Source organism: Pygoscelis adeliae, unplaced genomic scaffold (assembly GCF_000699105.1).
Source record: "Pygoscelis adeliae isolate BGI_AS28 unplaced genomic scaffold, ASM69910v1 Scaffold125, whole genome shotgun sequence".
In the NCBI taxonomy this organism is placed as follows: domain Eukaryota; kingdom Metazoa; phylum Chordata; class Aves; order Sphenisciformes; family Spheniscidae; genus Pygoscelis; species Pygoscelis adeliae.
The window spans coordinates 489187-499524 of NW_008824868.1; positions in this window are offsets into that span (position 1 = coordinate 489187).

The following is a 10338-nucleotide window of genomic DNA, read 5'->3' on the forward strand; positions in this document are numbered from 1 at the left end:
CTCCTCAGAAGACTTGTTCTCCAGACCCCTCACCAGCCTCGTTGCCCTTCTCTGGACACGCTCCAGCACCTCGAAGTCCTTGTAGTGAGGGCCCCAAAACTGAACACAGTATTGGAGGTGCGGCCTCACCAGTGCCGAGTACAGGGGCACGATCACTTCCCTGCTCCTGCTGGCCATACTATTTCTGATACAGGCCAGGATGCCGTTGGCCTTCTTGGCCGCCTGGGCACACTGCCAGCTCATGTTCAGCCGGCTGTCGACCAGCACCCCCAGGTCGACTGCATGGGGTTGTTGTGGCCGAAGTGCAGGACCTGGCACTTGGTCTAATTTTTACATATGAGCCATATTGAAGCTGTTGGTCAGCTCACAGCCTCAGGGCTGGGTGTAACCCATAAGACACTTCTTTCTAGCCTGTCTCTTTCGGCTGAGGGGATGAGGTCTTTATATCCAGTGTAACATTTGCCATCCCTGAGTTGCTGTCCCAGATACTCTAGCATTTCTGAAATGGCAGTAGGTGCCTAGGTGTCTCAGGACCTATGTTTAGGTTACTGGGTAGTGCCCTGGCACTCCAGTCTCCATTGACTATCTCAGATACAGTAAGCACTTACACACAGACACCTATATTTTAGTGTCCAAACATGGAGCCATCCTACTCAGACTGTCTCTCAAAGAACAGACACTGTCAGTCCTACAGAGATGTTAGAGAGGAGGCCAACAGCTTCCACTGAGTCAGAAGAGCTTGGCGTTGCTACACTTTCAAGGCAAATATCACTAATCCATGTATTTCTATGTATTAAAATATAGGTTACAATTCACTAGGGCCACAGCCTGCATGGCTGTGCTGTAAGAGGAGTTCCACATGCTTTGCTAGAGTGACTGTTCTTAGCACTTAAGCCACGGGGGATTGTAATGTGGAGAGGACTCAGTGGGATCTGATGCTGCTTTTTCGCTATGTGGTCTTTCATTTTGTGAAGGAAGGAAGTGTTTCAGAAATCACTGCATAGTGAGCAAAAGGTTTATGGACTAATCTGAAGCTATACACGTAGTAAACACGTAGAAGGTATGCCAAATGATGTTAATATACATAATATGCACGTCTAGCAGTGAGGGATGTAGAATATGTGCTGTGTCTGTGGTATGTCTTCCTTAGTTATAAACACAGGCTTCACACTTATATGGATAAAGCCTAACAGCTTTGTCTAATTCTTTACAATTATTTCTCTTATCCCCCAACTTATGCAGAAATCATTTGAAAGTCTAGAGGATTTTTTATACATGCACTCGAACACTAATGGAAAGTGCATGGAAAGCACTAATAAGTGGAAGTGTGTACAGAATTCTTATTCATTTTTTATTCAGTCAAGGTCTGTCTGGATTTCCACAGTTGCAATTCAAATCCGTGAGCTTAAGGGCAGAATGGGTGCAAGGACTTTCAGTCAAATATTCAAAATATTGCTAAGACTAAGTAATAAAATGTCAAGTAGCTTCCATTTCTTTCTTAGATCATGACATCATAAACCTTAATGCAGGGAGTTTTTTAGGATTATTCTCCATGAAAAGATGTATCATGGTGCAGAGATCCTCAGATTAATGTCCCATAGCAGATTTGGTTCATGACGGTGCTAGAATGACATGTTTACACCAATGCTGGGACACTAACTAGTATCTCTACATGGCTCTGCATTGTGCCATGAAGACCTACCAAGCTTTTTGGAGACAGCTTGGTAAGCTCTCACTCTTCCATATCATCATGTGTTTGGTGGACACAAGCTTCCTTTTCTTTCTTCCTTCTTTGCTTAGTTTTTAAAAAATACTGGGTATTGTAATAACAATAACAAAATGGCAAGAATTGTCAACAGTAAATTTGTTTCTTCTTTGCACTGAGCTTTTTTTAATGCCCTTTTTATCTTTTCCCTCACTAGTAAGTTTGAATGATTTTCAGATTGAAAAACCTAAATGTGTTTACAGTCTAGGGCACTATGTGACGGCAAGATGTTCAAACCTCCTTTAGGAGTTAGTGGAGGTCTAGAGCATCTATTGCCATTTGAGATCTGGGGTGTCCCATCTGGCTTCTAAATGCCACTTCAAAAGGTCACCCATAGGTCCTGCTTCATAAGAGCTATCACCATGCAAACATTGTGGCTATCCCTGGGTGTCTCAAAAGTAAACTCTGATGTTTAGGCAACTGAATTGAATCCTAGGTCTCCACAAGCTATGATGGAAGTTTGGACACCTTGTTCAGAGCGGACACCTACATTGTAAATATCTACATTTAGGTGGCTGAATCTGGAGCCAGATCCCACCCTCTGAATCCCTTTTGTCTCCAGGTACCTCAGCACTGTCATACTTGGGGATGTGGCAGGAGGAGGGGGATGTGCCAGAAGATTTCCTGAGTATGCCCAGTCATTGGTTTTGGCAGGGCAGGCCTGATGCCTCTCTTGTGCCTCCTTCAAAGCTAAAGCATTGTAGGAAATATATGCATGGTGGAATGTAAGCTTTCCAAAATAATTAAATAGTTTGAAAACAGTGATTAACTGTGTAAATAAAGACAGCAGTGTTGAAAGGAAAAGCCAAACGCTGTGACCCACATTAACTGCTAAATTGAAGCCAGTCAGGCTGACAACAGTGGCTTAAAAAGAAAATAATCCTCTTCAGTTAGACAGACAACCAATCTTCTTTATTATTGCAATAATTTTTCTCTGCAAAAGTTTAAGGGGAATAGAGTCACACCTAGTAAGAATCTGTTCATAAGCACAGAAGATTACCGAATGCTGCTGTTTGATGCTCTTTTCCCAAGTTCTGTACAAAGTAGCCATGCTGACTACAGATAATTATATATGTCAGTGTTTTTCTCTCCTAATAGATGGCTTGCAGCATCACTGCACATGGGTAATAGTTAAACACCCCCCCCCCAAACCAATTTGCAGTAGAATGGCATTTCTGCACTGAATCTGTAAACAAGATGCCCAGCAAATTAACACCTTCCATCTCCAGCCTCTGCAACTGAAGTGCAGCTGAAAAGGATGGGCTGCTGAAAAAGCAAGATTAGGGGTATGGGGTGAATGGTTGTCACTCCTTTGCTAAAAAAACAAGTGAAGCTTTCTGAAGCACACACTGAGCAGCACAGGAGATTGCTGCACATGCCTCAAAGAAACTCACAGGTCTGACGTGCTAGGAGAATGCCTACCTGGAGACTACCTTGCTCCTACCTGCTGTTTACCTTGACATAGAGTCTCCTGCCTCCACCCTGGTGATGATCCAGTGAATCATGTGGGAATTGCTGCATCTTAGGATAACTCAAAACTATTGCTAGCCAAAGATGCTGAATTCCTCCCAGAGTGAAGTGGCAGAGGAGGAGGTCTTCAACCTCTCGTAAGAACCCTCAAGAAAAAGCAGATCTAGAGCTTTTAATTTTTATCCTGTTCTAGATCAGCAAGAAACCCTGTATTCCCTCTATAGTTGTTCAGCTGTATTTGGTAGTAGTTTTCCTGCTCTGCTTGTTAGCTGCTGGGGATGCTCCATTAAGAAGGAAAATAGCTATCAGGTGCTGTTTCATACCAACTCACCTCTTTTGGTAGTCACTGGAGGTCAGTTCAAACCTGTTTGAGATGCATATCCTGGAGTCCATCTAACATACCAAGAGGATGTGGTTCTCCTATGAATCATGTGCCACCTTTGCAAGCCCCATATAGATGTTTTGGATACCCTGTGGTGTCTCAGAAGTCCCCGCCTGCAAATGCATGGGCATCTGAGACCCGAGGTGTTTATATAACCCTGGCTTTTTTGTTTCATATCCTCGAGGGAGACTGTGGCCAAAGGTCCTGCTGGATTTCGGATTAGATGAAAAGTTAACTGATAAAAAATGATGTTCAGTGCTGATTTGTCATGTTTGTAAAATGACCAACTTAGCATTTTGATAAATCACTCACTAATACATGCCTAAAGAAACAGTGAAAATACTTTAAAGGCTGACTTTACTCTTAGCAAACACATAGTTATGTTTGCAGTCATTCTTGGATCCTGGAGTGAAATGGTCTGTAGCTGGATGACAGACACAGCTTTAGTCTACACTTTCTGAGTTCCCACAAAACAGCCTTGTGTCAACACTGTCGATGGGCTCTGCTGCAGCTCGGATGGATGGAGCTCCCTTTTAGCCATGAGGCTAACCTCATGTATGTGGGAAACCACTCTTTGTGAGACAAAGCAAAAATGGCTTTTATAGGCCAAAGTGTATCCTTTTTTGCACTGTGTGTGGTAAGTGACACAGCCTGTACGACAGTGAAATGGTTAATATCATAATAGAAAATTCTTTGCCAGTCTAGCTTGCACATGTAACTATTCTCCATCTTCTAGCTGCTCTCCTAATGGATGACAGTAACTGTTGCATAGCTGATGATTCAAATCTCTCAGAATCCCATTACCTGCATTCACATCGTATCTGCAGAAGTTATTTCCAATAAAGTAATTCTTCTATTAATGAAATCTAGCATTACTGCACTATAAAATTTGAGCATATACCATTATGTCTCATTCACTGCAATAGCAGTCATCGTCTTTAAAAATTACATAGAAGGATGTGAGTTTCAATTATAAAGCATCTCAGTAAAAATAAAACGTAGCTAAATACAGCTAGTTAAGTGATAGGAAATAGTATGATTATAGTGAGAAAAGGATGTGTTCTTCGATACATAATGTTTTTGCCATTCAAATTGCCCTCCAGAGAGTGTCTCAAGCAATATGAAGACAACCTCTGCCACTCCTCCTTTAATTCTTATAATCACTGCTGTGGATACTCAGTCCTTGCATGTGACATGATCTAATGTAGTACAAGCCAGTTTTAGTCCTTGTTTTTGCTGTGTTCCTCTAGACAATGTAAGGAGGAAACCTGAAGCAAATCATGTAAAGTCAATCAAAGTGCTCATGTAAATGTATTAGTCTTCAGTGTTCATATCAATTTTAATATATTATTGGCATTTATTGTGTAGCCAGATATGTTATTGTTCCATCTACGGCTCACAGTCTTATACAGCTAAATCAGGAAAATGTACTGTTCTAGGGAGTGCTGGGTTTTGCAGAGGATTAAGAAATGATCCCATCACATTTCAACATTTTCTGCAGTGACAGACACAAACAGATAGTTGACTATAATATCAGCAAACTCCCCTGAGAAGCACAAAGGCCCACATCCACAAAGGAAGGTTAGTGTCTGCTCCTGGGTCTGGAGTCCCCAGTCCTGATTTTGGTGCCTCTAGTGGAATGAAACAGGGTCATCATGTAGAGACCAAAGTTGGTAAAAGACCAGAGATCCATCTCTGAGGCAAAATGGGGATTGGAACTAGAAGCCATTCCCTGAACATAAAGGCCACACATCTAAGCATGTGTGACAAACTCACTGTTTTCATTGAAAATCTAGCAAGTGGCAGTGGGGCTATCCTTTCCCTAACACATCATAGCTAGACCACTTGTGCACGGAGAGGACAACCTGGCTTTCAGACAGTGAAGAAAATGTCTTCGGGGTCCACCAAAGTTTTGATTTCCTTATAAAAAACACAAAATAAATAGCCATGGAAGGAAGACTGATGCTAACCTTAAACAAATTAGTATTGTAATTAACAGGAAACATCCTGGATTTTTTCCAGTCCCACACTAAGATAAAAACAGACACTTGAAGACAGGCCTCTGTGGCAAAGTGAACCATTCCTAACTATTACTAATGTACTTCACAGAGTGCTGAAGATTAAATGCATATGAGGACTGCCACAATCATAGGCTTCAAAGCTAAACAATCGTATTGTCATACATGAATTCATCTGGTAATTATACTTAATTGAAGACAGAAAATACACAGATGCCATTACATGAAAACAAATATATACGAGGCACAAATCAGTTCAGACACAACCCTGCCTGAAACGTAGGAGCTGGATACTTTGGATGCAACAAGCTTGACCTTTCGCCTGGAGACCCCAGAGCAGGATCCCCAGCAGAGGTGATCTTGCGCTGTGCTAACCGAGTTGAGCTGTCTGTGGGGTGCAGAGCAATGATCTTCTGAGATGTGAAGCTGGGCCAGGAGCAGCAGAGCAGTATTGGGTTGATGCTGCAGCCCAGCTAATGAGTCTTCTCTGCCCTGGCAGCAGGCCAGACTCTATGCTGTGCTGTTTTGCACAGTGGAGACAAGATTTTATTGGCGCTGTTGAAGCCAATAGGAAAAAGCACATATAAATTAGCTGAGTAAGAGACTTTCTGGGGTTGTAATTATTTGAGAGGTAAAGCTTCAAGCAGCTGCAATGCAGCCATAGCGTGAGCAGGCCAAATTAAGATGTCATAAATATCGGTCTATGTTACCTGCTGGGCCAGCTTCTGCTCCCGGTTATACCCATCTGACCCCATGAAAGTGCAGGTAAATTTGACCCACTCTTTACGGAAGTAATAAAATAAATTAGAACTCAACCAGCTCTGACTAGAATGAATCTACATACATAATTAATCTTTATTTTACATACATAATGGAGAAAAGATAAATGAATTCTTTCTAAAAGCTTGGGTTTGTCCTTGATGACAGGAAAAATGATCTAAACCTCATACATCATCAATTATTTGACAGCCACACAAACCTGGAATAATTACAATGTCTTTTGCCAAATTATTTTAGATTTATTTCAAAGTAGCTGTGAACATAGATTTGATTCACATTATTCAAGTGTTGGAGTACGGTTTCTTTTGCTGCACACAAAGCTGTCTGCAATATACATATTGTGAAAATTGTGTGCTGGGCAGCAACTGAAGGTGAGTTCCACGTTGTAAAGGCTAACCTGCTGCCCTGCCAGAAATGTTTGCAGTGATGTTGCAAATATGTTTACCTTTCTAGCCAAGTGTATTTTCTGGTTTGTCTTCCAGCTCTCTTTCTTACAATGTGGATTCTTTCCTCCAGTTTCTGAGGTTACTACCCTTTTGCTTTTAACTGTTTTCATAGTTGTTGTAACAAAACTATGCAAACTCCAAGCCCCAATGTATCTGGTTCACTGAGTTTCTTATCAACTGCATTAAAATCGCTTTTTGTGTATCATTAGCACCTGGCTTCATTTCTTCAGCCTGTTACAGGGCTAACATCACATTGCAGCTGGCTCCACAATGCAGCTGAAATCAAAGGAGTCACTAATTTAACACAGGGCTACAGTGATGGCAGCCGAATGGCAGGCAGCCCCCCTTGTTGCGCACATGTTGAGAACCTGTGCACATACTAAATTTGTCCTGCAGGCATCCTCCCCTTTGCTATAAATCCTTAAACTCTCAGTCACTGAATTCGCTGAGATTTGTGGTTTTTCTTGGTTTTACCTGTATCCCAAATATAGAAGCATTGGAGCCCATAGGGTTTGAGTCTCCTTGCACCACAGACTGGGCATTAGCGGTTATTCTGTTTCCGTCCTGCTCTGTGGACAATCCCATCTATTTGCTCAGTCTTAGAGGCTGCTATAGCTTTAACCCTTTCTCTGGACAATACAGCTGTCTTTGTTATTTGGAGGAATTATCTATGTCTCGATCTCTCTCAGAAGCTAAAATCACACATCCTACCATCTTAATAGGTATCTCAGATTTTCTGAGTTCTAGAGTTTCTAGCTGTGCTGTGTAATTATCCATTTCCTTTTTTTATCCTGTGAAAATCTTTATCTTGTTAAAAATGAAATGCACAAGAGTTTGGTGTATCAGCAACAGCTTCACTTTCTCTAATGCTGTCCTGAGGAGATTTGTTTCATTCGTCATTCTCCTGGCAAAAACTTCCCTGTAATACATTAGCCATGTTCCTGAAAATACATTTTACTCCCTTGCCATCCTTTTCCCCTCCATGTGATAGTGAAAACAAGCAAGTAAAAAAACCTTTGCAAGGCAGCACAGCACCCACAATATAACTCCATGTTTATTATCTCATCATTATCTCTCATGGTCAGCTCTGTATATAGAATTAAGACTTTCTTTTACTTCTTCTATTCTTCTACAAAATATTTTATACACACACAGTTTCTGCAGGAATCAGACTCTGCAGGTTTGTTTGCTCTGGTTCTGCTGTGTTTACACCTTTTAATTCCTTCAGTGTGAGTCACCCTAGTCTAACTGTTCATATCACATTTGAGATATTGCACGTACTTCATGCTGGGCAACAGCAGAGGACATCATGTTTATAAATATTTGCTCTTCATTAAAATGTACTTCAACAAACGTTGTAGCACTGCATACAGCCTGACTTCAGGGATCCTTCTCAAAAGCAGTTCCCTGCTGCAACCTGTGTTCTCTCTTGAATACTATAGATGTTGTAAGATATGGCAAGAATTCAGCAAAGTGGAAAGATTTCCAAGAAGGAATGTCAATATGTAAAAGAGGAGACAAAGTGAGAAGAATTAAACATAAAGGCTCCAGGTTAAGGTAAGTACTATTCACATTTGCAGAGTTAGCCCACGCAATATTATAACTTGACTATAGATTTTATTTAGGAATTGCTGCATTTTTTTTCAGGAAGGGGAAATGTTTTCATGGTATTTGGATGTTCTAACAATTACACGCAAGTTTCTGTAAGATCAGAGCGGGAATCGAAGAAGCCATGGTCAATGTTTGGTGAATGTATTTCTAAACATCTCTTGTGATTGTAGCTTCACCTAACAATTTACTTGAAGAGTCGTTGCTAGGCAAGGTATAGTTTCTGTTGATACAGGAAACCCCCTACTCTCCTGATATAGGAGGCTATTCGTGCTACTGTTCCCTGTAACAGCAGGATGAAAACCCACAAGAAACAGAAGGTACTGACATGGGAAATGCACCTTTTTTCTAGCATTCCTTTTTCTAGACTGTGGTCTGGAAATAAAATTGATAGTTGTATCATTGGTTGCTACTGCAAAAACTTTCATTTGGGAAACTGTGCTGGTGAGCTCCCCACAAAAATGACAGCTTTGGAACTGCTGCAAATGGAAAAAAAAAATTCTGATCTATGGTCCTATGACCACAGTCAAAGTTTTAAAACACATCATCTCAGTGCAGGGGCCCTTGAAACTATGTCCTAGGCTCAGTCATCAGAGTCTGAATGTGCTAAGGCCACTGTCTCCGAATAAGAGAGGGAAATTCTTAATGGGCCAGGGCCAGACCTGAGAAAATATACCAAAGGTGAAGTCTTTAGAGCTTTTCTCTTTCTAGCTTCTCTGGAAACTGTCTTACAGGAAGATCAATAGCCTCCAGGTTCTCATTTACAGGAGGACAAATTATCTCTGTTGTAGTGTCTTGCTTGTCACAAGCAAACTAAAGGAGTCTAATGCTTTGAAAAATCCCTCAGCCCTATGGCCTGACTTTTACAGATTGTAAGCATTTGTTTCTTCCAGTTCGTTGTCAAAATGTTTCTCACGATGCACATTTCTTTTCTAAGCTAGGCTGTGTAGATGAGAGTTATAAAGGGAGCTGCTCTAAAGAACAGGTCTGCCAGTCTCTGAAGTTCCCCATCATCATAATCTTTTTGCTGGATCAGAATTGCTCTGCGATTGATCCTACAGCCTAATGATACGTCAGCTCTGCTCATCTGACTGTCTCTTATCACCTTGTGGGGAATGGCTGAGGGCTTAGTCACAAATCATTTATCAGCAGGCCTGGCTAACCAGGGAGGTCCCAGTTGACTGAAGGTTAGCAAATGTGACGTCCATCTACAAGAAGGGCTGGAAGGAGGATCCGGGGTACTACAGGCCTGTCAGTCTGACGTCGGTGCCGGGGAGGGTTATGGAGCAGATCATCTTGAGTGCCATCACACAGCACATACAGGACAACCCAGTGATCAGGCCCAGTCAAGCATGGGTTTATGAAAGGCAGGTCCTGCTTGACTAATCTGATCTCCTTCTGTGACAAGGTGACCCACTTAGTGGATGAGGGAAAGGCTGTGGATGTTGTTTACCTGGACTTTCGTAAAGCCTTTGACACCGTTTCCCACAGCATTCTCCTGGAGAAACTGGCTGCTCATGGCTTGGATGGGCGTACCCTTCACTGAGTAAAAAACTGTCTGGATGGCTGGGCCCAAAGAGTTGTGGTGAATGGAGTTAAATCCAGTTGGCAGCCTGTCACAAGTGGTGTTCCCTGGGGCTCAGTATTGGGGCCAGATCTGTATCTTTATCAATGATCTGGATGAGGGGATCGAGTGCACCCTCAGTAAGTTTGCAGGCGACACCAAGTTGGGCGGGAGTGTTGATCTGCTCGAGGGTAGAAAGGCTCTGCAGAGGGATCTGGACAGGCTGGATTGAGGGGCTGAGGCCAATTGTGTGAGGTTCAACAAGGCCAAGTGTTGGGTCCTGCACTTGGTTCCCAACAATCCCA